This window comes from Halichoerus grypus, chromosome 3 (assembly GCF_964656455.1).
Source record: "Halichoerus grypus chromosome 3, mHalGry1.hap1.1, whole genome shotgun sequence".
NCBI classification, from domain to species: domain Eukaryota; kingdom Metazoa; phylum Chordata; class Mammalia; order Carnivora; family Phocidae; genus Halichoerus; species Halichoerus grypus.
The window spans coordinates 90,742,407-90,766,885 of record NC_135714.1 but is presented as its reverse complement, the minus strand read 5'-3'; positions in this window follow the sequence as shown (position 1 = coordinate 90,766,885).

Below are 24,479 nucleotides of genomic sequence, written 5' to 3'. Positions count from 1 at the left end.
CCTGATAAAATCATGAATTTCAGGCTAATCAGTTTGCCCTGTTTATATAGTTAGAAAAAGTAGAAGTTTCTATTCTTTATGCTCCATTGGGTTGCTATAATTTCAAATTCAAAAGGGTGATATATAGATCAAATTATGTTCTTGGTTTCCATTTCACCAAGAGACTTAATTCATGCCCTATGTCTGTGCCTATTTAAATAGAGAGGTAGAGCAAATGAATTAAACTAATGCTAATAAACTGAATTTCAAGTTCTAATAGGCTTCAATAATACATATGCCAGAGTCTGAAAACTTTTTACTACCTTAGAAAGATGAATAATTTCCTCCTGCCCTGAACTACTGACACAGCTGCCATGAATAACTTAGATAGTTCTATTAATTAAGTAGTGAATCCATTACACCACCCTCCCCAAATAATTTTACAAACAATCTAAGTGAAGAGGGTAAAGGACTATCATTAATGCATAAACCACTTCTGCGTGACCTCTTCTCTGAACTCTCTTTATCTCTGACAGAGGTGAGTCTCTTCCATGAAATGATAAATACTATATTATACATGTACATGTAAAATGTGCATTCTCGGAGCATTGTGATAGGCCAAGTACAAAACCACTTATGTACACTGAGATTACTGTCAAATATGAGCTTTATGTTTTGTTGTTGAGAAATGGAGTAAGACAGGGAGGCAAAGTTCTGTTCTTCCAATAGGAGTGTAGGAAACTCACTGATTTTCATATATTTTAGCTATTTTATCTGTGCAATAATATTACTTATGAAAAGTAGTCTATGAGCTGAGATTAACGTTTTACAAATTTAAGACTTTTTGGAATATTATTTATTATCATACTGGCTTTAGGGCAGTTAAAAGACCACAGAATATGGAAACAAAACAATTTTGTTCTTTTCTTGCCTTTTTTTTGCTATTCATTTTCTGAAAAAAATGTAAAAAATAAATAAATAGTAACAATTAATGCTACATGACTACATAGAACCTGGCCTTTGTAATCAATAGAGAGATTTTTAGTGAAAAGAAAAATCTTTGTGTTGGTTAAATGTAACTACCTCTCATGATAAATGTCATATTATAAGCACATTGCAATCACTTCACTCCCTCTTTTCCTAAATGTGTCGAATAACAAATAAACCATGTAGGTTTATCTATAAATTATATCTATATGTACTTTTGATTGAATATTGATATTGAATATAGATATTCAATTGATACTGAATACAGATATTGAATATCTATGTGTACTTATACTCTTCATAACTGTTCAAGTATCACAGAAAAGCTTCTGAGACATGTAAGTTAAAAACTAGTAGGAAACCTGAATGGGAAGTGAATTGAAGGATGGGAAACATTTTTGCCATCTTGTTTAGCAATGGTTGTTTCTCCTTTTTCTCTCTTCTAATACCCTTTCTTACGTTTTATAGAAATATGAGCAATTTAAAAATTAAAAGTGGTTAGGCATCTGATTTGTATTTAAACATCTTTTTTAATAGACTAATTAACAGTACCAAAACTATGCAGGTTAACAATCTGAACTTAAATTTAGAATTAAGAAATATTCAAAACACAGTTAAAGAATATTCGTAAAATGTTTAGCTCTTGGAATTCCTGGTTCTCAATTTTTGTAACAGTCATTCTCTATTATATTTTCATGATTTTAATACTAACATGCAAATAAACAACCATAATCTAAAGTAAAATATAAACAAAATGTATTATATTATATATTTCCATATACATAATCTTATATTTATAAATAATAATTGTACCCATTTTGTCTAGACATTAAGACCTCAACTTTATAAAAAATGAACCAAAACAATAAATAGCAGAGGTTGACAAATAATATGATTTGATTTTCCTCTTTTACTTCTTAGCCCATCTGACAAATATGTATTGAAACCTACTGTATTTGACACTATTCAAGGGACTACAGGAAAAACAAAGCACTTGCCATCATAGACTTTGCTGTCTAATGGTGCCTTTTCCATCTTTACTGTCCAAGTGCAGGATCTTTATGAAATGTGGGTTAGGACAATCTAACTCAATGTGATCACATTCTCTGAGCTCAAAACATAGAAAACACTTTTTTTCCCTCCAATTTACATAAGGTCAGACCTTCTCTAGGGAAGAATCAGATCAGGGTTCCAGAATCTATAAAGTGAGCTCAGAAACAAGACAAAACAAAAACAAAAAAGGGTGTGTGCCCCTCCCCCAACAAACACACACTCATAAAGGAAATTCCAAGAAGGGTCAGGTGCCCAGCATAACCCAGAAGTAATAGGTCCTGTGCAAGGTTGCTCTAGCCCCTGGGAGAACCCACATGTAATTTGCCTCACCCGAAGTAAACTTTCTCCAGCACCATGTCTTTCTTGGGACAAAGAAGGAATGTTACCAAATTACTGGTAAACATGAACTTTATAGTATTTTTGTGAAAAACAAAATATCAAAAAGATAATACAGTGATCTGCTGAGTGAACAATAAGAGGATAAAAAATGTAAAGAAACCTCAAGAGTATTTTCTGCCACAGATGTAAAAAGATGCACAGGTCCCTGCATTAAAGTAAGATAGCTCAAAGCCCTGCATCTGTCTAGTGGCTCTTGGATTTCAAGCTATTATCTGGTATTATAAATATAACTCCTTCCCTCTTTTGTCAATGCCAAAGATCTGCCCACTTTCTTTAAAGAAAATAAAGTTGCAGACAATTTTATTGTTTCCCACTGTCTTGGTTCAGAACAGTTCCATTAGCAAAATCATCACAGAAATCTGTTTATTTCTCTTCTACCATAAACAGACTATTTTTTCCTCTGTGTCTTGTTTTTGCTGTTCGCCTCTTAGGTTTGATGAATTAATTTTTAATTATTTGCAATTCAGCACTCCAAAATTATTCAAACTAATGACTCATTTTTAGTCTTTTATTTCATTCTATAGATAGTAAAAATAATCATCTCTGCACTTCCACTTTTGATTTCCCATGACTACCTAAAGAAGTTTGTGTGCACATAAACATAGAGAAAAATATTTTAACATGGTATAAATAAAATGGCAGCATAGCCCTTGAATCTCCTCATTTTGGAACACTGCTTCCTTAGCTGCCTGAGTGATAAGGAACAATTAAGATGGTGTTACAAAAAAAATCTAGGAAGACATATGCCTTTAATGAAAGTCCAGAAAATCTAAACTATGATATATTTTAAGGTGTTTTATCCAAAAGTGTAAGTTATTTATCTAAAAGTATATTATCAATACCTTTTAAAAGAGCTGAGCCTACTCAATGTAAATGATTTTCATAATGATGACTTCCCAACAACACCAAAGTACGTTTGCTATCAGTCAAAAGTAAAAGGGCAATATAGGTTAGTTTTTAAGTGTTTAATTACATTTCAATACTTAAAAAATTCACAGTCTATCTTTGGAACTCATGCTAATTTGATATACACTAGAAAAACTCAATAATGAGAAGAATCAATTTCCTAATCTATAAAGATAAGAGTCTGCATTTTACAAAACAAAGGTAAAACGTTGTATTTTCAAAAGTACTGGTTTTTAAGATTTATTTATTAGAGTTCCAGTCATTTAAGCATTTTGAGAACTTTTCCTTGGTAGAGTAATAAATTTATCATTCAGGTATTTAAGAGTTTAAAATATATATATATATAATAAAATATATAAAATACATATTTTTAAATTTATATATGTAGTTGAACTGTTTAAGGTAATTTAACAAAATTTGAAAATATGACTGATTTTTAAAAGGGAAATTTAGTGCTTTCAACTTGAATTAAAAAATTTCAATCAAAGGGACCTCAGCAAGGTGAGTCATTTTCTCTTCTGTACTTCCATATTATTTATGATAGTATATGAAGAGGTATATAGGTTAAGAGGGCCCATTAAAATTAAACAACCTGGTAACAATCCTGGATGTGTCACTTACTAGCTGTGTGATTTTGGAATCACACAACTTCTCTAAGCCACTGTTGCCTTAGATATAAGATAGGAAAAATAATGCCTGCCTCTTAAATGAAAAAATAAAGAGGGAAATTGTTTAGTTTAATGGTTGATATTGCTTTGACCTTATGGCATTGTTTTGTGTCTATTTATCTGGAGTTAAGTTCTGATTTTAAGCATATCTGTTTAGTGTTAATAATAACAATAATAGGTAATGTTTTTATAATGCTTATTCTGGGCCAACCATTTTTCTAAGCATTTTGTACACATTAATTCATTTAATTCTCACAAAGACCTCAGGAGATACATTCATAAATCTCATTTTAGAGGAGGAGAAACAAAGGACCCTGAAATGTTAAGTAACTGGTCCAAGATTACACGGCTGGCACTTGTAGGGTAGGTATTTGAACCCAGGCAGTCTGATTTCAGAGTCCATGCTTTTAAGCTTTTAACCACTACAATATACTACTTCTCTTTTAAACTAATTTAATAAGATAATTTGGCACTTTTTTATGATATATATCAGGGACCCAAAGTTGACTAAGATGGAGTTGTTTTTAAGTAGCTCACAGTATAGCAGGAAAGTCAAGAAACTATACGCAATCATGTTAAAATGCCAATGAAGACAAGTCTTGGATTTGGATCATTTTTTTTAAGTTTATTTAAGTAATCCCTATACCCAACATGGGGCTTGAACTCACGATCCCAAGATCAAGAGTTGCATGCTCTCCCAACTAAACCAGCCATGCATCCCTCGGATCAATTTTCTCTTTTTCCTTCCACTGCTCATTTCAAACGTTAACTCAAGTCGGCTATCCACTGGATTAACATTACTTTTGCCATATCTCTCAGCAATGCCTACATGCAAAAATAGTTTAAGCACTTGATAGTTTTCCATGATCATGAAAATGAGAAACTTCTGAGATAGAGACGGCATTACCACAGACCTACCAAAGCAAATGGTCAAAGAGTCAGCATCACCATAAATGTACATTCAGGCACAGACTCTGCTGAGTGTACTAGTCCTCCAGGGTCTCCACCAATTGCTCCAATCCCTCAATAAAGACTGCCTGCTTCAGGAAATAGGGCCTCTAGTTGACAAAGGGGTCAGAGAAAAAAAGCAATTCCTAAATACAAAATCACAACCACTACCACCAAAAAAGAAAAAAAAAAAGGGAATTTCTAGATGGATCCAGAGATACACTAACCTGAGGAAATGCTGATTTCCACCACCCTGGAAAGTCATCTGACTCACAATTCAGCAGGTAATACCAGACATATTGGAAGTGTTGTGTTTCTTGTTGTACCCTGGCTACTGTCAAGGGGAAGATTTGGGGCTAAGTCCATGGGCAGTGGAATCCATTCTACTGCTGGGCTTCTAAGACACAAAAGTATTAGATATTAAAGAAATATGTTACCTGATACACTCATCTCCCACTTGATGCTTTGGTGCTGTTCTATATTCTTCAACAGAATAGTTATTTGTAGCCTCATTGTTAACTTCAGGAGAAAATTTTTCCTTAATGATCAAGAGTCTCCCTTTGGTTTATCCAGAAGTAATCCAGCCTTTTATTGGTTCTGCAATACATGGATGAGAGAAACAGCTGTTGTTACATGAGCCTCACTGAGGCATTTGCTCTTTGTCTGCTTCTAGTTATCTGGTATAGATTGTAATGTGTATGAAATTATTCCTGTATGTCTTTGGTTTAATATCTGCATTGTGCATGCAGTTATTCTTCCAGAATGAGTAGCTTCGTTCATGTTACTTATGTAGCTGCATTCATTTTGCCCACCTATTTAAGCCCAGAAGTTTCCTCAATTTTTTTGGCTATCTATTGCTGCATAGCAATGTAACCCCAAACTGAATGACTTAAAGAAAAAATTATTTTATAATCTCTCATGGTTCTGTAGATTGATTGGGCTCAACTGGGTCATTTCTCTGTTGGCCTCTCTGGGGTCTCTCATGTAACTGTAGTCTGATTAGAGTCACTGGAGATCCTTGCCTGAGGTGTTAGACACTAGGACAATGGAGCCTCTGTTCTGTCTACAGTATCACACCATCTTCTCCATGTGGTCTCTCTTCTCACATGAAGAAGATCCATCATTCCCCCACAGTCTAAAAGCTGAAGCTTCTAGCTCTTCTTAAAGCTTAGGACTGAGACTGGGTTATATCACTCCATTACCAATTCTATGGCCAACCCAGGTTTAATGGGCAGGAAGAGTGATTCTTGAAGGAAAGTGTGACAAAGAACTGGTAGTTATCTATCATCTCTCTGGCAACAAATCATTTACATTCCTCCCATCCCTCCCAACAATCATTTACATTCTTCCAAAATGCATACACTCCTCACAAGGCCACCAAAAGTCTCCTCCCATTACAGAATCATACTTAAAGTCCAAGATCACTTCATCTTAATCAGATTCACATATCGCATGCTGTGTGTACTTCTCTCAATAGGAAGACCTGCAAACTAAAGGGACAAGTGATCTGTCCCACCTCCTGACATACCAAACATACAATGGACCCAAACAAACAAAAAACACTACACTGAAAACTACCAAACATTCCTGAAAGAAATTAAAGTCAAATAAGTGGAACTGTGGGGTTTCCCAATCAGATGGGAGGGACACTAAATGTGGGGCAATCCAATTGGGTGGAGGCGAGGGGGGGTGGGTGTGGGGTGTAGTTTCCTCCTAGAGCTGCAGTCAGGATATCAAGGAGCATTTGGTTTTACAGGGTCACCCTTTGAATTTGTGGGTGACTGCATATTGAGCTTAAAGGTAGACACTATATGCATGGCAAAGCCTCTGTTTGCAATTTTATATCAAAAGAGGTGTCTCTTAGGACAGATATGGTTAAAGGATGAAACCATCAAGAAGCCCTCTTGGTTTGATGTCTAGCCTTACCAATATCCTAATTACGAGGAATCACTGGCAAGTGGGAGAAGACTTCTCTGGGGATATGGGCAGGAATGACATCCTATGTTCATGGATTGAAAGACATAATATTGCTGAGGTGGTAATACTACCCAAAGTGATCTACAAATTCAGTTCAATACCAATCAAAATTCCAATAGCCTTTTTGGCAGAAATGGGAAAACGATTCTAAAGTTATAAGACATCCCAAATAGGGTTTTCCAGAAAAGTCAAACCAATATGAGATTTTATATATATAGATATATAGATATATATATATCTCCTATGACCTGCTGTCTGCAAGCTGAAGACCCAGGAATGCTAGTGGGCTAGTGGTATAGTTCCACTCAGAGTCTTAAGACCTGAGAACTGAAGGGCCAATGGAATAAGTTCCAGTCTGAGTTCAAAGGCCTGAGAACAAGGAGTGCCAATATCTCAGGGGTAAGAAGACAAATGCCCAAGATCAAACAGTCAGGCAGAGAAAGTCTCAGAGAAAGGTTTCCCTTCCTCTGCCTTTTTGTTCTTTTCAGATCCTCAATGGATTGCATAATACCGACCCACACTGGGGAGGACAATCTGTTTTACTTTACCAATTCAAATGCTAATCTCTTCCAGAAACACCTCATAGACATACCAGGAATAATGTTTATTCAGATATCTGGGCGTTCTTTGGTCTAGCCAAGTTAATACATAAAATTAATCATCACACTACACTTTCCAAATTCAAACTCAGTATAAACCTATAACAATCAAAGCAGTGTGGTACTGGCATAAGGATAGACATATGGATCAACGGAATAGAATTGAAAGTTCAGAAATAAACCCATACATCTATGGTCAATTGATTTGCAACAAGGATTCCAGTACCATTTAAAGGGGAAAGAATAATCTCTTCAATAAATGATGCTGAGACAACTCGACAGCCACATAAAAAAGAATGAAGTTGGACTCCTACCCCATACTGTATATGAAAATTAACTCAAAATGAATCAAAAACATAAAATAAGAGCTGAAATAATAAAATTCTTTCAAAACACAAAGGCAGAAATCTCACAGATACTGGATTTGATAGTTTCTTAGATATGACACCAAAGACAAGCAACAAAAGAAAAGTAGATAAATCAGACTTCATTAAAATTTAAAATGTTTATGCATCAAAAAGCACTATCAATAGAGTGAAAATAAAATCCACAGAAAACACAAGAAACAACAAGTATTGGCAAGGGTGTGGAGAAAAAAAGAACCCTCCTGCACTGTTGGTGGGAATGCAAACTGGTTGCAGCCACTGTGGAAAACAGCATGGAGGTTCCTCAAAAAATTAAAAATAGAATTACCATAGGGTCTAGTAATTCCACTGCTGGGTATTTACCAAAGAATATGAAAACACTAATTCGGAAAGATATATGCATCCCTATGTTTATTGTAGCATTATTTATTCCATTATTATGGAAGCAGCCCAAGTGTCCTTTGATAGATGAATGGATAAAGAAGTTGGGGTATAATCTTGCCATTTGCAACAACATGAATGGCTGTAGAAAGTATAACACTAAGTGAAATAAGTCAGAGAAAGACAAATACGATATGATTTCACTCATACATGGAATTTAAGAAACAAAACAAGCAAAGAAAAAAGACAAACCAAAAGACAATTGTAGAGAACAAACCAGAGGTTTGCCAGAGGGGAGGTGGGTGGGGGGGATGGGTGAAACAAGTGAAGAAGATTAAGAGTACACCTATCATGATGAGCAATGAGTAATGTATAGAATTGTTGAATCACTATATTGTGTATCTGAAACTAACGTAACACTCTAGATCAACTATACTGGATTAAAATTTTTAAAAAAACACAGAATGGGAGAAAACATTTGTAAATTATATATCTGATAAGAGTTCAATGTCCAAAATATATAAAGAATTCTTACAACTCAACAATAAAACCACAAACAACCTAGTATAAAAATGGATAGAAAACTTGAATAACACATTTTACTGAAGAAGATCTATAAATGGCAACAAGCACATGAAAATAAGCTCAGCATTATTAGTCATCAGGGAAATGCAAATCAAAACCACAAGGAGATACCACCCTGTACACTGTAGGATGGCTGTAATTTAAAAACTTAAAAAATTAAATCAGAAAATAACAAGTCTGGCAAAACCTTGAAGAAATTAGAAAACCCATCGTTGCTGGTAAGCGTGTAAAACTGGTGCAGCCACTGTGGGAAACCATTTAGCAGCTCCTCAGTACATCAAACAGAATTGCCATATGACTCAGCTGTCTACTCTTGAGTATATATCCAAAAGAATTGAAAACAAGAGAGAAAATGTACATGACTGCTTATAGCAGCATTCCTCACAATAGCCAAAAGGTGACTACTGTCATCAAATATCCACGAATTGATGAATGAATAAACAAACTGTGGTATTTCCACACATTGGAATATTTATTACTTGACCATAAAAAGGAATGAAATGCTGATACCTGGTTTAGCAGGGATGATCCTTGAAAGCATTACGTTCAGCAAAAGATGACAGACAAAAAAGACCACATGTTGTATGATTTCATTTATATAAAATACTGAGAAAAGGAAAATCCACGGAGTCAGAAAGCAGTTAGAAAGTGGTTGTCAGAGGCAGGGAGGAGTAGGGACCATTGAGTGGCTGCGTAATGAGTGTGGGTTTTCCTTTTGGAGTGATAAAAAATTTGGCAACTAGATAGTGACGATGGTCACACAACACTGTGTGTTAAATGTCACTAGTGGTGAGCTTTATGTTATGTGTATTATGCCACAATAAACAAACAAAGGGTATAAGACACAGACTTTACGTAGTCGGCAAAACCTATACTATTTAACATCTGGCCCTTCACAGGAAAAGTTTGCCAACCCATGGTCTCCCTGAGAGGGTTTACCAAGCACATTATAAATATTTTTGAGGTCTTACCAAAGAATCTTAAAATATTTACCTGGAGACAATGCTTTCCTGGTAGCACCCTGGTTTTCATGCTTCACTTGGAGCCATTTCTTCTTTTGAGGGTCTTTTGCTGGATGGAGAAGCTGGAAATGACAAATATTTTTATTTTTGAATCTAACAAGTAACATTATCAACAATACTTCCTCTGGATGTTACTTGCAAACCTGACTTTTTTTTTTTCTTTTGTTCATATGTCTTGTTTCCAAATCTGAAGATGGACAACTAAAAGTCAGACATTTTTAACATAGCCTTTACCAATTATATCCTTATGTCCTTTCAGCTTCCATTCCCAACTGGTCCTGAAGTAAATGCCGTGTGTGTAGGGGGCGGGGGGGTGTGGGTGTGTGTGAACATCACTCCACTTCCAAGTTGACTGGAACCAGCTAGACAATTGTCATGTGGGTTTTCAGTTGAAGTCAGATAGTGGTTGGGCTAGATATACAAGATAACTTCTTTCACATGTCTAGTACCTTATCTGGAATATCTGGAACAGCAGGGTACCCGTTGGGCATCTCTTTCTCTCTCTCATCCTCTCATCTCTTCCCATAACCAGTGTGGGCTTCCTCTCAGCATAGTGTCAACTTTCTTACATGTGGCTAGCTTCCCTCAGAATGAGCATTCCACAAGATCCATTTGAAAATGCAAGGCTTCTTATGACTTAGTCTCAGAAGTCATGCAGTGTCTTTTCCACAGTGTCTTTTCTAGTGCTCAAAAGCAAGTGACAGAGCCAGCCCATATTCAGGAGGAAGAGAGTACTCAACAGCATGAAATGTTATAATCATGGTTCACTGAATAGGGAACCATCTATAGTAACTAGCTACTATATTCACCTTTAAATTTAGTTGGAAGTTTAAATCATCAGTATGATTTCTTTATGAAAATAAAAGATTTGCGTGAGAAAATAAATAAATAACCTATAGTGAGAAGTTCAATAATAAACATTTAAGAAAATGTGAAATCGCTCCATGAGGAAGGGAATGTTCTGCCTTAGAAAAAGTCTTCATAAAAATGACTAAATCTGAACTGTATTTCATATGTAGAAAAGAGGAAGTGCGTTCACAGGCAGAAGGAACAGCAGAAACTCGCAGTGAGATGAGGAAGCACATGATATGGCCCAGGAATACAGAGTACTCCAGCATAACTACAGCATATATGTGCGCCAAGATAAGGCTGGTGAGGTAGATTGGGATGACCACAAAAAATAAACCTGTAGAGGGGCGCCTGGGTGGCTCAGTCAGTCAAGTGCCTGCCTTCGGCTCAGGTCATGATCCCAGGGTCCTGGGATCGAGCCCCACATCGGGGCTCCCTGCTCAGTGGGGAGTCTGCTTCTCCTTCTCCCTCTGCTGCTCCCCCCACTCATGCACGCTCTCCCTCTCTCTCATAAATAAAAAAACTTTCAAAATCTTAAAAAAAATAAACCTGTAGATACATATGTCTGGAAAATTATGCAAATTTTCCTATAGTTCTCTTAGTAGCTCCCAGTGAAACTTGGAATACTAAAGGCTCTGAGTAGTCTTGCAATGAAGAAATCCATTTAACTCCAAGAAACTTTCCAAAATATTTAAGTGGAGAACACCTTTTTTTTTTTTTAAAGATTTTATTTATTTATTTGACAGAGAGAAAGATAGCGAGAGCAGGAACACAAGCAGGGGGAGTGGGAGAGGGAGAAGCAGGCTTCCTGCGGAGCAGGGAGCCTGATGCAGGGCTCGATCCCAGGACCCTGGGATCATGACCTGGGCTGAAGGCAGATACTTAACGACTGAGCCACCCAGGCGCCCTGAGAATACCTTTTTTGATACAATAGGCACAAATCATCCCACAATGCTTTATTTTGTGAAACATCCTTGGGGAGTCATTTATGGCTCAAAAGCAAGTGAGAGAGATGCTAAGATTTTCATTATAGAGAAACTCTGATAACATTATTTTGGATGGCTTTAAAGGGAACAAGACTGGAATGAAGGAGGCTAGCTGGGATATAAGAAAAAATTGAGACCTGAACTAAAAAAAAATAACCCTGGGAATGGGGATGAGGGCAATGAGCATACCATCTTTAGTAATTCTGAGTGAGCTCTTAGATAGAAATATGAGTACTGTGGTTCCCATGAAAGCATGTTACTATTATTCTTCCTAATGAACGCATTAGCCAATTATGTAGCTGTATCATTTTATACTGACTTGAACTGAAGGATACACACACACACACATATATGATAGATAGATAAATAGATATAATCTATCATATATAATCTGTCCACACAACACTAAGTTGTTAGATCAGGCCGAAGGACTCAGAAAAATGAATTATCTACTGTCCATTGGCCAATAAAATGCAGCATATAGCTGTATAGCTGTTCCTTTTTTTTTTTTTAAGACAAACCTTTTCTGCAGTTGCTAAATTCTAACAGAAACTTTATCATGCAGGTCTTTTCTCAGGGGGAGTTGAAGTACAGAATGAATTGTGTCTTCATACCCTATTTTGCAGAAGGCGCAAGCATTTCTTCTCAGGTTTTTTTCTTATATGTTAAACTGAAAGCATATACTAAAATGTTATTCTATGGAGGTTTTATGTTATGGTTTTCAGGGGCTGGGTTACGTAACATTCCACAGGGAAAGGGTGGCCTTATTGATGTCTGTACCTTTAGAAATTGCGAGTGCAACTTAGAAAGGAAATCTGGAACAAGTTAAGAGCAGCATATACAAGGGGGCTTACAAAAAACCTGCTGGCCCAATTTCAGTAACCCTGGGCAATTATTTGCAGATGCATATATGGTTTACTAAGCTTCTGTGTTGTTCATTTGCATGCCTGACATGCTACAGGCTCCACACCTGTGGACATTTGCACACACATCTTTTACAGCCAAATTTTCTGCAGGGAAGAGGGAAAACTTCCATGGGAAAGGAAACTCAGCTGAAGGAGGCAGAGGAAGATAATTTTCAATCACTCCATTGCTCAGATACAAAAGTATTTATTTAGGTTTGAGTAAAACCTTGCTTTCAAGAGCCAAATGCATTACGTGAGTTGTGTTATGTTGCCCATTTATATCTGCAAAGGAATCACATATTTCAAACTTCCTCATTACTAAGACAGAAACAATGTCATAATTATAGTAACCAGCAATGATAATATAAGCCCGCAGTGAAGTTTTGAATGCATCCCTTAGTTTCAGTAGAAATTATCATAACCTTCGTATCCAGATACAGAAAGGTTAGGTAGACACAAGTGGATGTCCACATCAAAACAAGATTTCAGGACTATCCGTACCATAACTCTTCATTTTAATACTCTATTGCTAATAGCAATAGCAGAAAGGCAAAGCATTCCTCAAAGAAAAGTTCAGTGGCGTTAAGTGGAAACAAGATAATGCCCCATAAAATACTTTGCACCTGAGTGGCACATAATAAATACCCAATAACAATTCACTTTTATGTTATAAAATAAGAAAAAGATTAACTTGGGCAGAAAATGGGCAGTTCCTGTCACAAGATAAAAAATGGCAGGGGAGAAAAGCTTAAAAAAAAAAATTTTTCTTATTGTCAGAGGAGATTCTCATTTAATAGCTGTTAGGCTACCCGAAGGAGTTAATGCTTGATAAAAAATGCTTGATGGGGAATGAATCTGTTTATTAAAATAATATGCAATGCAAGGATATGTTAATTTTATAAAAATGAACTATTTTAGACCTTTACTAATATAACAATTTGTTCTTCAGCTGTTCCGTTTTCATATTTTATTTTTTGTTCCTTCATTCAACTTGCTTTGTGATTTGAGAGGTGTTGCACATCTGACCAAAAAATATTCATCCCCTCTCATTGTTCCAGTCTAAATTTCAAAAACAACCTTGGCTCTTCCACTACAACTAATTGCAGATCCAGGAGTTCCTTACTCTATTCCAGCACTGCCTTTGTTGCCATTGATAATTTTGTCTTTGGCTCCAGGCCTTTCAGAGAAGTAAAACTGAGAACTACATTACGAAAAGTTTCTTTTTTAAATGCGGAGGCTTATTTTAATATAAGGACATTGTTTCTTCGCCCTTAAGTAGGAAGAAAATTATGCTTACCTAGGAGTTTCATGGAAATGACACATTTCTCGAAGGTGTGATTGCCTACTGAGCCTGTAATGTGAGTGGTTGCTACTGATGGAAGTGAAAAGAAAGTGGAAAAGTACATTGCCAAGTAGACAATAAGAGTAGCTGGGATTTGGGGTATTGTGTGTATAAGTATAATGAGCTAAACTCAATATCTGCCGGGATCTTGACAGTGTGTTTGTATCTCTTCATCATCCATGATCATCCACCGCATCCAATAAGGACCTTGAAAATTATAGCTGCCTTCCATTCTGCCTCCCTAGATATAAAGAGTCTTCTTTTCACTTCAACCAGTAAACCGCCATCACTCTACTGGAGAGCTCTTTGTCTACTGAAGTCTGTTTAAAAAATCTTGTTTGAATCAGGTATAAATTCCTTCGGCTACATTTCACATCTCCCACTACCTAGCCCCAAATCACCCTCCTAGCTCATTTCTTAGTGCCTATATTTCCTAGTGTTCCCTAAAACCAAAATTTCCCATTGTTAGAGCATGAATGGGCAACTCCAGTTCTGATATGAAATTTCTCTTCTCTTCTTTGAAGCAAACCCTGCCCCTATTCTTTAAAGCCCAGCTCAAATGTTCCCCCTACTTTGTACTTTGTGGGTTTATGCAAGTGTGTGTGTGTATATATATATATATGTATACATATATATATGTATATATATATAATGCTATTTTGTGACAACAAAAATATTAGTATAGAGGTAACTAAAAAGTTGTGTACTACAATATTAATGGTAATGATTTCAAAATAAAGTGGACTTTTGCTTGAGTTCAATTTTCTTCTTTTGCTGACTCAACATTTTTAAAAAGCTCTTCGGTATATGCGCATCATTCTTGGAACATAAATATAAAAACTTTTTTAAAAGATTTTATTTATTTATTTGAGAGAGAGAAGAGAGAGAGCATGAGCCAGGTAAGGGCAAAGGGAGAGGAAGGAGCAGACTCCCCACTGAGCAGGGAACCCAAAACCGATGTGGGGCTCGATCCCAGGACCCTGGGATCATGACCTGAGCTGAAGGCAGACATTTAACCAACTGAGCCACACAGGCACCCCAAATATAAAAACTTTTTAAAAGAAAAATATTAACGTAGTTTTGGGAAATTATTAGAAAACCTTTCCAGAAAAAAAAAAAAGCTATAAAAGAGCAAAACATAACAAATTACAGTTCTTTAAAATGAATATTCAACAGCATACCTAAAACTCATATTTAAATGGAAAAGTAATACCAGTAATTTTCTCTCAGTTTCCATTGCCCAGCCTTGCTTAAGCCTCCTATTCACTTGCCCCAGATTTTTCTCTACTCAATTATTTTGCATATTTTATGGAATTTCCTTTCTCTGCCCCAAAGCCACCAATGGCTCCCTCTCAGTTACCACATGGAATCAAAATTCTGTTCCTGGATTTCAATCCCTCTTGCTACTCAAATGTGGTTCCTTAGAACGAGCTCCCTTCTTCAGGTAAATTCCCTTACTGGCTTCTGAACACACACCATGTGTGATGTCCTACTTCTCCTGTCTCTCTTCTCTATCTAATTTCTGACCTTCCTTTAAGGTGCATTTCAAGCTGTACCTCTTCCAAACAGCTCCTCCTTCTTTAGCCCACACTCCTCGCCAAATTCCCATCTTTCTCATCAGCTCTACTGCATAGCCCCGCACACATTTACATGCTTCTCTGGATCATCTAAGTATTTCCTGTGTATCTCGTTTGCCTCATGTGATTATAATCCCCTTGAGAGAACTGCAAATATTCTATTTTGTTCTATACCTTGCCTAATTCTTTCACCATATTAGGTATATGGTAGGTACCCAACAAACATTGCTTGGTAGATTAATAGATAAAAAGTTTACATACTCTTATACAATCAGCAATTTACTTCTTTAAATGACTGCTTTGCCTTTGTCCATTTCTATCAATGCTAAAAAACCAACATAGTCTAAGAGAATTCTAATATGTGTATTTGAATATCATAAAACATCATTCTGAGATGAAGAATTAGAAACAAATTGAGAGACCTGTTATATTCTCACACTGTTTATACACCATCATCTTTTAAGCTATAATGTTTTTAAAAACAGATATTCTAGAATAGAAATAGTAGGGTAAACTTTACTAAGGGTGTTAATGATAAATGATGACCTCACTGATATGAGGAATTCTTAATCTCAGGAAACAAACTGAGGGTTGCTGGAGTGGGGGGTGGGGTGGGAGGGATGGGGTGACTGGGTGATGGACACTGGGGAGGGTATGTGTTCTGGTAAGCACTGTGAACTGTGCAAGACTGTTGAATCTCAGATCTGTACCTCTGAAACAAATAATGCAATATATGTTAAGAAAGAAAAAAAGAAGAAGAAGAATGTAGCAGGAGGGGAAGAATGAAGGGGGGGAAATCGGAGGGGGAGAAGAACCATGAGAGACGATGGACTCTGAAAAACAAACTGAGGGTTCTAGAGGGGAGGGGGTTGGGAGGATGGGTTAGCCTGGTGATGGGTATTGAGGAGGGCACGTTCTGCATGGAGCACTGGGTGTTATGCACAAACAATGAATCATGGAACACTATATCTAAAACTAATGATGTAATGTAGGGGGATTAACATAACAATAAAAAAATTAAAAAAAAAAAAAACATAATAGCAAAATGATAAGGAATGTGAAACATCCTCCAAACCACAGCAGACTTAAAATGCATACATCAAAGCTACTGAAATTAAAACAAATCACTGTGTTCTCAAATTTTGCATTTTAATCAAAATGTGATCCTCAGCAAAGCTTAATTTAATAAATGGAAAGTTGGGGTCTTATTTCTTTTGGTGGAGAAGCAGAATGGTCGTAATTCAGTTGAAAGCTGAAAAGAAATGATTCTGACAAGATTAAGTAGCTACTAAGTATTGTCGCTCACTCTGATTTAAATGTAGTGCCACTGAGTTTATACAATGCCATTATTGCACGCACTGTCTTCATGGTTCTAAGATCAAAATCCCATATTCAGTAGTTGTCACTGCACACAGCTGGAATCATTGGATTAAGCATCCAGAGTTGTGTGTCTTATCCAAAATGACCAGCGTGGTTAGAACACTGGGTTAGAAATCACGGAGAATAAACTTTTTCATGAGAGCTCACTTACAGCTAAGGAGGCTCCATTTGCTGTGGGATAATTTGTCAAAATAGACTTGGTATGTGCTTAAACCTAAAACTTTGAAAGTTTTATGTGTAGGATCAGAAACAAACAAACAACAACAAACTCAGAAACAGAACAGATTGGTGGTTGCCAAAGGTAGGGCATAGGAGATGGGGGAAATGAGTGAAGGTCATCAAAAGGTACAAACTTTAGTTATAGGATACATAAGCTCTGCAGATGGAATGTACAGCATGGTGACTATACTTAACAATACTGTATTGTATATTTGAAGGTTAGGAGACTAGACCTTAAAACTTTTCATCAGAAGAAAACAATTGTAAATGTATGAGGTAATGGATATTATCTAAACTTACTGTGGTCATTATTTCCCAACATATAATATATATGTATCAATTCATTATGTTGCACACCTTTAACTATAGGTATAAACTAATACAGTGTTGCATGTCAATTATATCTCAATGAAACTGAGGGAAAATACAAAACCTTAAATCTAAAATGCCTATGAAAGCAAAGAATACTAACATGTCATTAAACGCATGGATTACCTTTAATTTTCTTTCTGAAAAATTTACTATTAGGGCAAATGTTAAGAATTGCACTTACCCATATTCAACTTGAAATAGCTTATGTTTAAACGATGCTCCACCAAAACTCACTGTATAAAAAATAATAATAATAAAACAGCAAATATCAGATAAAATGCCCCGGGCTCCTTTAAAGAATGTTGTACATTTCTTATTTAGTCTTTCACCAACCAGATACTTCTACGAAGATACACAGGGCTTTGGGGAATTTGACTTCTGTCGCCTTTGCTAGGGGTCCTGGAGGACTTGGGAGGAATTCTAAATAAACAGTCTTTCAGCTCAACCTAGCCGCCAAGCGCTAATAAGCCCCTCTCCCCTACCTTGAAGTGAGCTCTATGAGTTCACCAGCAGCCTACACTCATCAATACACAGGAGTCCCAGATTATCAGAAACCAGATCCTGTTGGGATGAGTAAATACCAATCAACAACTCCATTAGCCTCCAGAGGTCTCCATACTTTGTTTATAGTAAATAGTGAGACAGCCAGCACTCCACTCGGAGGCCTGGCCCCTCTGAATTTTTTATTTCACTGAGATGTTGTCTGCCTTTATATAAGATTTTTCTGTGGGGCACCCTCTCTGCTTTCTATTTTTAAATAACTACTTGTTTTATTTTTCTCTTTTTACTAAAACAAGGAAAAAATGAAAGGTAAATATCTATGGCCTTTCTTAAAACCATTGCTTTCTCCATCGTATTTAACCATCTGCAGATAAGCACCACCGTGCAGAGGCAGAAAATGAAGATGCCTTCATTTTTTTTCCTAAACTCTAATACCAGCGCACTTATAGGCATGATTAGTCATGGGACCTCTTTTCCAATTTAAGGCAGAGACATCTCAATTTATTATTCATCTAGAGCTGTATTTGAAATGCAGATGTTTCAGGCCACAGGCTCTTCTAGTGGGTGCAGCTGGCCTAATTCTTTATTGCTGCCCTCAGATGATGACACGTACGAGAGCTGGGCCAAGATCTGGATGATGCTTTTTTCACTCTGGGAGTGGTAATATATGAATTGTGTTAAGATGGCTAGAAGCAGCCCTGGCAGCCCTGTGGACAAGGTCACCAAGCCGGATCAGAGCCCTGAGTATCTCACAGGGTTGAGAGTTCAACAGCTTAGTGATGGCACTCTCTCTAGAGAAGGAAAATTACCTGTAGGAGCCAGTCTGCGAATCCCACATTGGCAAGAGGGAAGATTTAGGTCAGCAATTTTCTTTTACGAAGTGGCTCTAATGACATTTTGGATTCTATCACCATTCCTTTGGTTTCAGTCACTTCCTTACCTCTTACCTTGTGTCTAGGAAAGAGGACGTGGTCATCATTTTGCGAAAATTGTAGACATTTATATACATCTCTAGAAATATTGATAAATTCACCATAATTTATTTTGGATATATTGTGTGCTATTATATTCTCTCAGTGCAAAAATCAGGAGCCGATTTAGAGGCTTAAATGATCCCTCATGATATGCATGTGACGTTTGTAGAAAGAAAAACCTTGTCATTATGTGAAAAGTTTGCCTAACACTCAAGGAAAAAAAAAAATCATTATTATAGTCCACCCAGAAAACAAATTATACACGGAAGCAGCTTAGAAAATAATCAGAAAAAAGAATCTCAACCTTAATTTAACATTTTAATATGGTAGTATGAATCTATCATTGCAAATGATATGACTCTATCATTTCCATATGGTAATGGTAACATTTAATGGTAACATTTAATATGGTAGTATGAATCTATCATTGCAAATGATATGAATCTATCATTTCCAAATAACTTGATGATACAATCTAAAACCCCATTCTTGGTGGGGAGCAGGTAATGTGACGTAATCACTGGAAAATTGGTCACTCAATCCACCACTTGGCTTCTGCAAAGGCTACCTTCTCCTCCTCCTCCTCCTGCCCTATTTACCATGATTACATTTGCCTGAGGAATTAGGACTGAGGTACATTCCTATTAGTTGAAATGCAATGAGGAAAAAAAAGGTCTTAGTCTACGAGGTAGTGGTTCCAATGTTCCTTAGCTGATACATTTTTACTCCCCACACTTACTTAGACCACCACCCATCCACTTCTTCCCTGAGAGTTCCAGATCAATATGACAGATAAAGGTAAAGCTTTAGGTAAACGATTACCCTATAAGCTGATGGGAATTGTAATTTCGGTGTACAGCAAACACTACAGGGTACAGTAATCTTACAGTCATAAAAAATTCATCACTTATTTCCAATGATTGATTTGTATTCTAGTTTAATTAGCCATGAAAGAGTCCATTTTTTGTAAGCTTTCCTTTACTTTTCCTTTTTATTTCCTTTTACCACCGCCTGCTATCGAAGTTAATCCCCAGCTGTCAAGTTAAGGAAATTTAAAGGTAGACGCTAAATAAAAACATTACCAATCATGAATGCATTTTCATACATCAACCATAGATCTCAAAGATTTTATAGACAAACTGGGATTTAAAATTACATCTCTGGAAGATTGCCCTATTATTATAATTAATATTATTTTAATTCCAACCTCATCCTTTGCAAACATAATCTGTACAAACAGCTACATTAGCCTCCCCCAAAGCAGATGATATCCACTTAACTTACAATCTTCACATTGCTCAGTTATTAGTGACCAATACAAGTGATTTTAAGAGGAATATACATTTATAGAACTCAGAAAAGAAAGAAAGTCTGACCCATAAAGTAGATGGGGGTCAGGCTGGGATAAGGGATTGAGGATGAGGGCCTGATGGAGTAAACGATTCAGTTACTAAAATAACAAACTCACAAATGCATTCAGAAATTCACCAAGAGTGTCCATGTTTATTTTAACTAGCCACCACAAAAAAGGAAAAGTCTGGACAATAGTGAAGGCCAGCTGTTGTTTTTCTTGAAGAGGTCCCAGCTCCGTATGCTAGGGAACTCTACTTGAGATGGCCTGGCTGAGACAAATGTTCTGTCCACACTTTAAATGGCAGCTGGTTATTAAATGCCTCCCAATAGAGTGAACACTTGCTATCGACAATAAGGTAATATAAGGACCGTGCAGAACAATCAGGGTGGGAATGTGAATGAAAAATCTTTAATCTGAAATTACAGCTGTCAGGGTTATATTATAAAACATGAAAGTTGCATCTGCAGTTAGAATTAATGTGTCCCCAAAGCCAAGTTTCTCATAAACTGCATCTTGCAGATACATATTTTATAAATAGACTACCAGTCTTCTATAAATCAAAGAGAACTGTGGCCTATATTAAGGAATTAAAAGGGGTCATCTCTCCTGGCATTGGTATTTGTTGAGCAGTATTGGGGGGGGGTGCTGTGTGAAATGAACATTGATTTCCAAAGTCTGGCAGAGAGGTTAGAGGTATTAGCTTGCACAAAATATTCACTGATCCTGGCACCACACACAAATGACTGTACGTTATATTTTGTAGTAAGCTGTGGATGAGAAAAAACAGGGATTATGACATAATCTAAACAAGTGACATTATCTTCCTGGCAAATTTACCAACAACATGTAAATTTGGGTTGCTGGGTGGTTTATTTAGAACAACTGATACGACTTTCTGGGGCAATCACGTACTTTTAAAAACAGTTATAGTCTTAACAAGATAACTTTACATCAGAGATACATAAAAGTGTGTATTAGTGGTGCCGCATAAACACATAAAATTGAAGGCCTGGAAACATTATTAGAGATCATCTAGTCCAGGAACTCATTTGTTAAAACCTGGTTCATACTTAAACATGTCAAATACCAAACAGCATTTATATTTTAAATCTCTAAAACATTTAGCATTTGATCTCACAGTGGCTGAAATCCCATCTTAGTATTGGATGAAGCTTCTCACTTAAAAGACTGAGATGACTATAATGAGCAATGTATTATTTTTATTGGTAATCCTTAAGTCAGTGTAGTGAGCCACTGATACCTTTGTTGTTGAAAAAGATAAAGTTTTGCCCTTTTCATTAGTTACTTAATATAACAGACTTTCTTTTAAAAAGAGCAAAATGATCGATAAATAGCAGCATCACACATGCAAGCCTAATAACCTGTCCCATTTGGCATTATTTACCATGGGAAATCCTCAGAAATTTACCACTGCTCTAACAAAATAGATATGACATTATTCTTAACAGATAGAAGATAAACTATCCCTTAAGAAGCATTTACTTCTCCTGAGTAGTAATTGTTGCCCCCTGAAAAGGAAACTAAATTTTAATCTATTTTATATTTAGTGTTTAAAAAAAAAAAAAAACCAAATGGATAAATAATGCATATAAGTCGATCACTTCCTTTGTGCTAATTTTGCAGACCCGCTTAATCCAAGTACCTTCCTTAGTTTCTGAGGTGAGGAATTGCCAAAATAGCTGGGCAAGCAATGGGATCCAGGGATTCAGCCACCCTAACCGAAAGAATAGATTTTATCTTTACCTCTGGGGTTTGCAGACCAGAAAAGTGCTTCAGTCACCAGATGCTACTGGATTTCCAAGTGGCATCGATGGCCGAAAATATTTATGTCTGTGTTTCACTATCATGTTATGACCTTGTCTCATTTCTATAGACCTTAACCTTAGTTTCCCATGTCTGGTGACCTCCAGACTCGTTACTGGGGGGAGCTTTGCTTACATCTCCTTTGGCTGATCACCCAGAAGCTTCCATGGTTGCAAAATGCAGCAGCCCAATGACTTAAGAATTTGGGCTGATGAGAAAGCAGAAGACACAAATCAAGCTCAATCTTATATGCAAAAACCTCAGAGTGGGTCTATTAGCACAAGAGTTCTCAAATCGGATTTTGAACTATACATCAAAATCCTAGCTAATTGATCTAATTGGTTGTCAAATGAATGTGAAGTTGAATAGAGTTTTATAAACTGTAACACTGTCATATTTTGATAACTTTGAATTTTAAACTGAAAAGTTACTTTTTATGTTAATAGAATTGTTCAAAATGAAAATGAAAATTTTAATTATGAATATTTTGTACTTAGAGTATAATAAGCTTTGACTCCCAAAAGTCCAAAAGTGACTCAACTACACAAGAAATCAAACCTGGGGTGGGAAGCTTACCACTGTGAAAGAGTAAGAATTGCTTTCCTGATATTCTGGAGCCCTACAAAGAAAAGAGAAAGAAAAGGAAGACAATATAGGGAAGACAGCAAAAACAATGAGTGGAACTGGGGAATAATTAAAAAAAAAAAAAAACTGTGAACCAGCCCTACAGTACAAAATGCTTCCCAGATCCCTTAACCACCTGAACTTAGAGTAGCTATATACTGTCATACATGATGCACAGACTGATGGCCCCAAACATATACTCAAGAAATACAGGGGCACCTGGGTGACTCAGGTGGTGGAGCATTGGACTCTTGTTTTCAGCTCAGGTTATGATCTCAGTGTCATGAGATCGAGCCCTGCATCGGGTTCCTCCTGGGGAGTCTGCTTAAGATTTTCTCTCTCCCACTCCTTCTGCCCCTCCCTCTTCGCGCTCTCTCTTTCTCTCTCTCTCAAATAAATAAACAAATCTAGGGAAGGAAGGAAGAAAGGAAGGAAGGAAGGAAGGAGAGAGAGAGAGAAAGAAAGAAAAAGAAAGAAAGAAAGAAAAAGAAAGAAAGAGAAAGAAAGAAAGGAGAAAGAAAGAAAGAAAGAAAGAAAGAAAGAAAGAAAGAAAGAAAGAAAGAAAGAAAGAAAGAAAGAAAGAAAGAAAGAAAGAAAGGGTACTTCTTGTCTGTCCTGCAGAACCGTTGGGGCAAAAACTGAGGAAAGGAAAAGTGGACAAGTCACTTGGAGTTTGGCTGCCAGAACACATACATTGCCATGTTTGCAAATGACCAGTTAAAGGAAAAGTAAGAGAGATGGTCTGATATAAAGTTACCATTTTTAATGTTGTCACAAAATATTTAGTGACAAACAAAAAAACCTGCCACTATGCTCACCATCCTTTCACAAACAAAAAAGCACTTGGTATTTTAACTCCCCAAATTAAGAACTTAATATTGGAATGAAGCTTCATCCTTCCCAACTTGGGTAGACACATTTTCTCTCTTCCTCCAAAAAGGATGCATTAAAAATATGAATGCAGAAAATGACAACATAAAAACATGTAACAGTGCATTCAGCGTACAATTTTTCTTAAAAAAGTCTGTAGCTTGTATCATATATGATGTAATATGAAGTGAAGCTCAAAAGTTCAGCTTGTTTCTGAACTTTGTTTTATCAATGTCTAAAATGGAGTTATATGAGACTATGTTATTGAAAATGCAGACAAGTATCTTAAAGCCATTTTGCTTAATCTGTAACATTTTTGAGTACAAAGGGATTACAGTTTTCAGGGCTTCCATCCATGTCTGGCCACCTCCCAGCCTGCTGAGGTAGAAAGTAGCCCAGGTAAGCAAGTGTCTGGGTTGCCAGTTTAATAAGGGGACCCAGGGTACTGACCATCTGGCAAGGAACACTCTGGAGTCTGATAAGGGTCTGAGAAATACTTCAGACTGACTAAAACTTCATCACCAACTGTTCTGGACTGAAGGTGGACTAAGTTTTGGCCATTATTGTTCCACTATGAACCCTTTGTTCGATCTTATAATCACTGGGGTTAGCAAATTCGATAGGGATTCTCTAGTTTATGCTAAGCCCCATATTGTATGTCCCTAGGTTACCCTTGTCTCTGAATTTCAAACCCACTCTTGGATAATCAGCTTTCTGATGCAAACCACATTTCTCCTCAGTCAGCTGCTCCCTGTTAGGATCCACCAATAGAGAACTCTAGAAGGAAGCGAGAGGGAAGAGAAGGAGGCAAGGTACACTGCTTCCTGATGGCT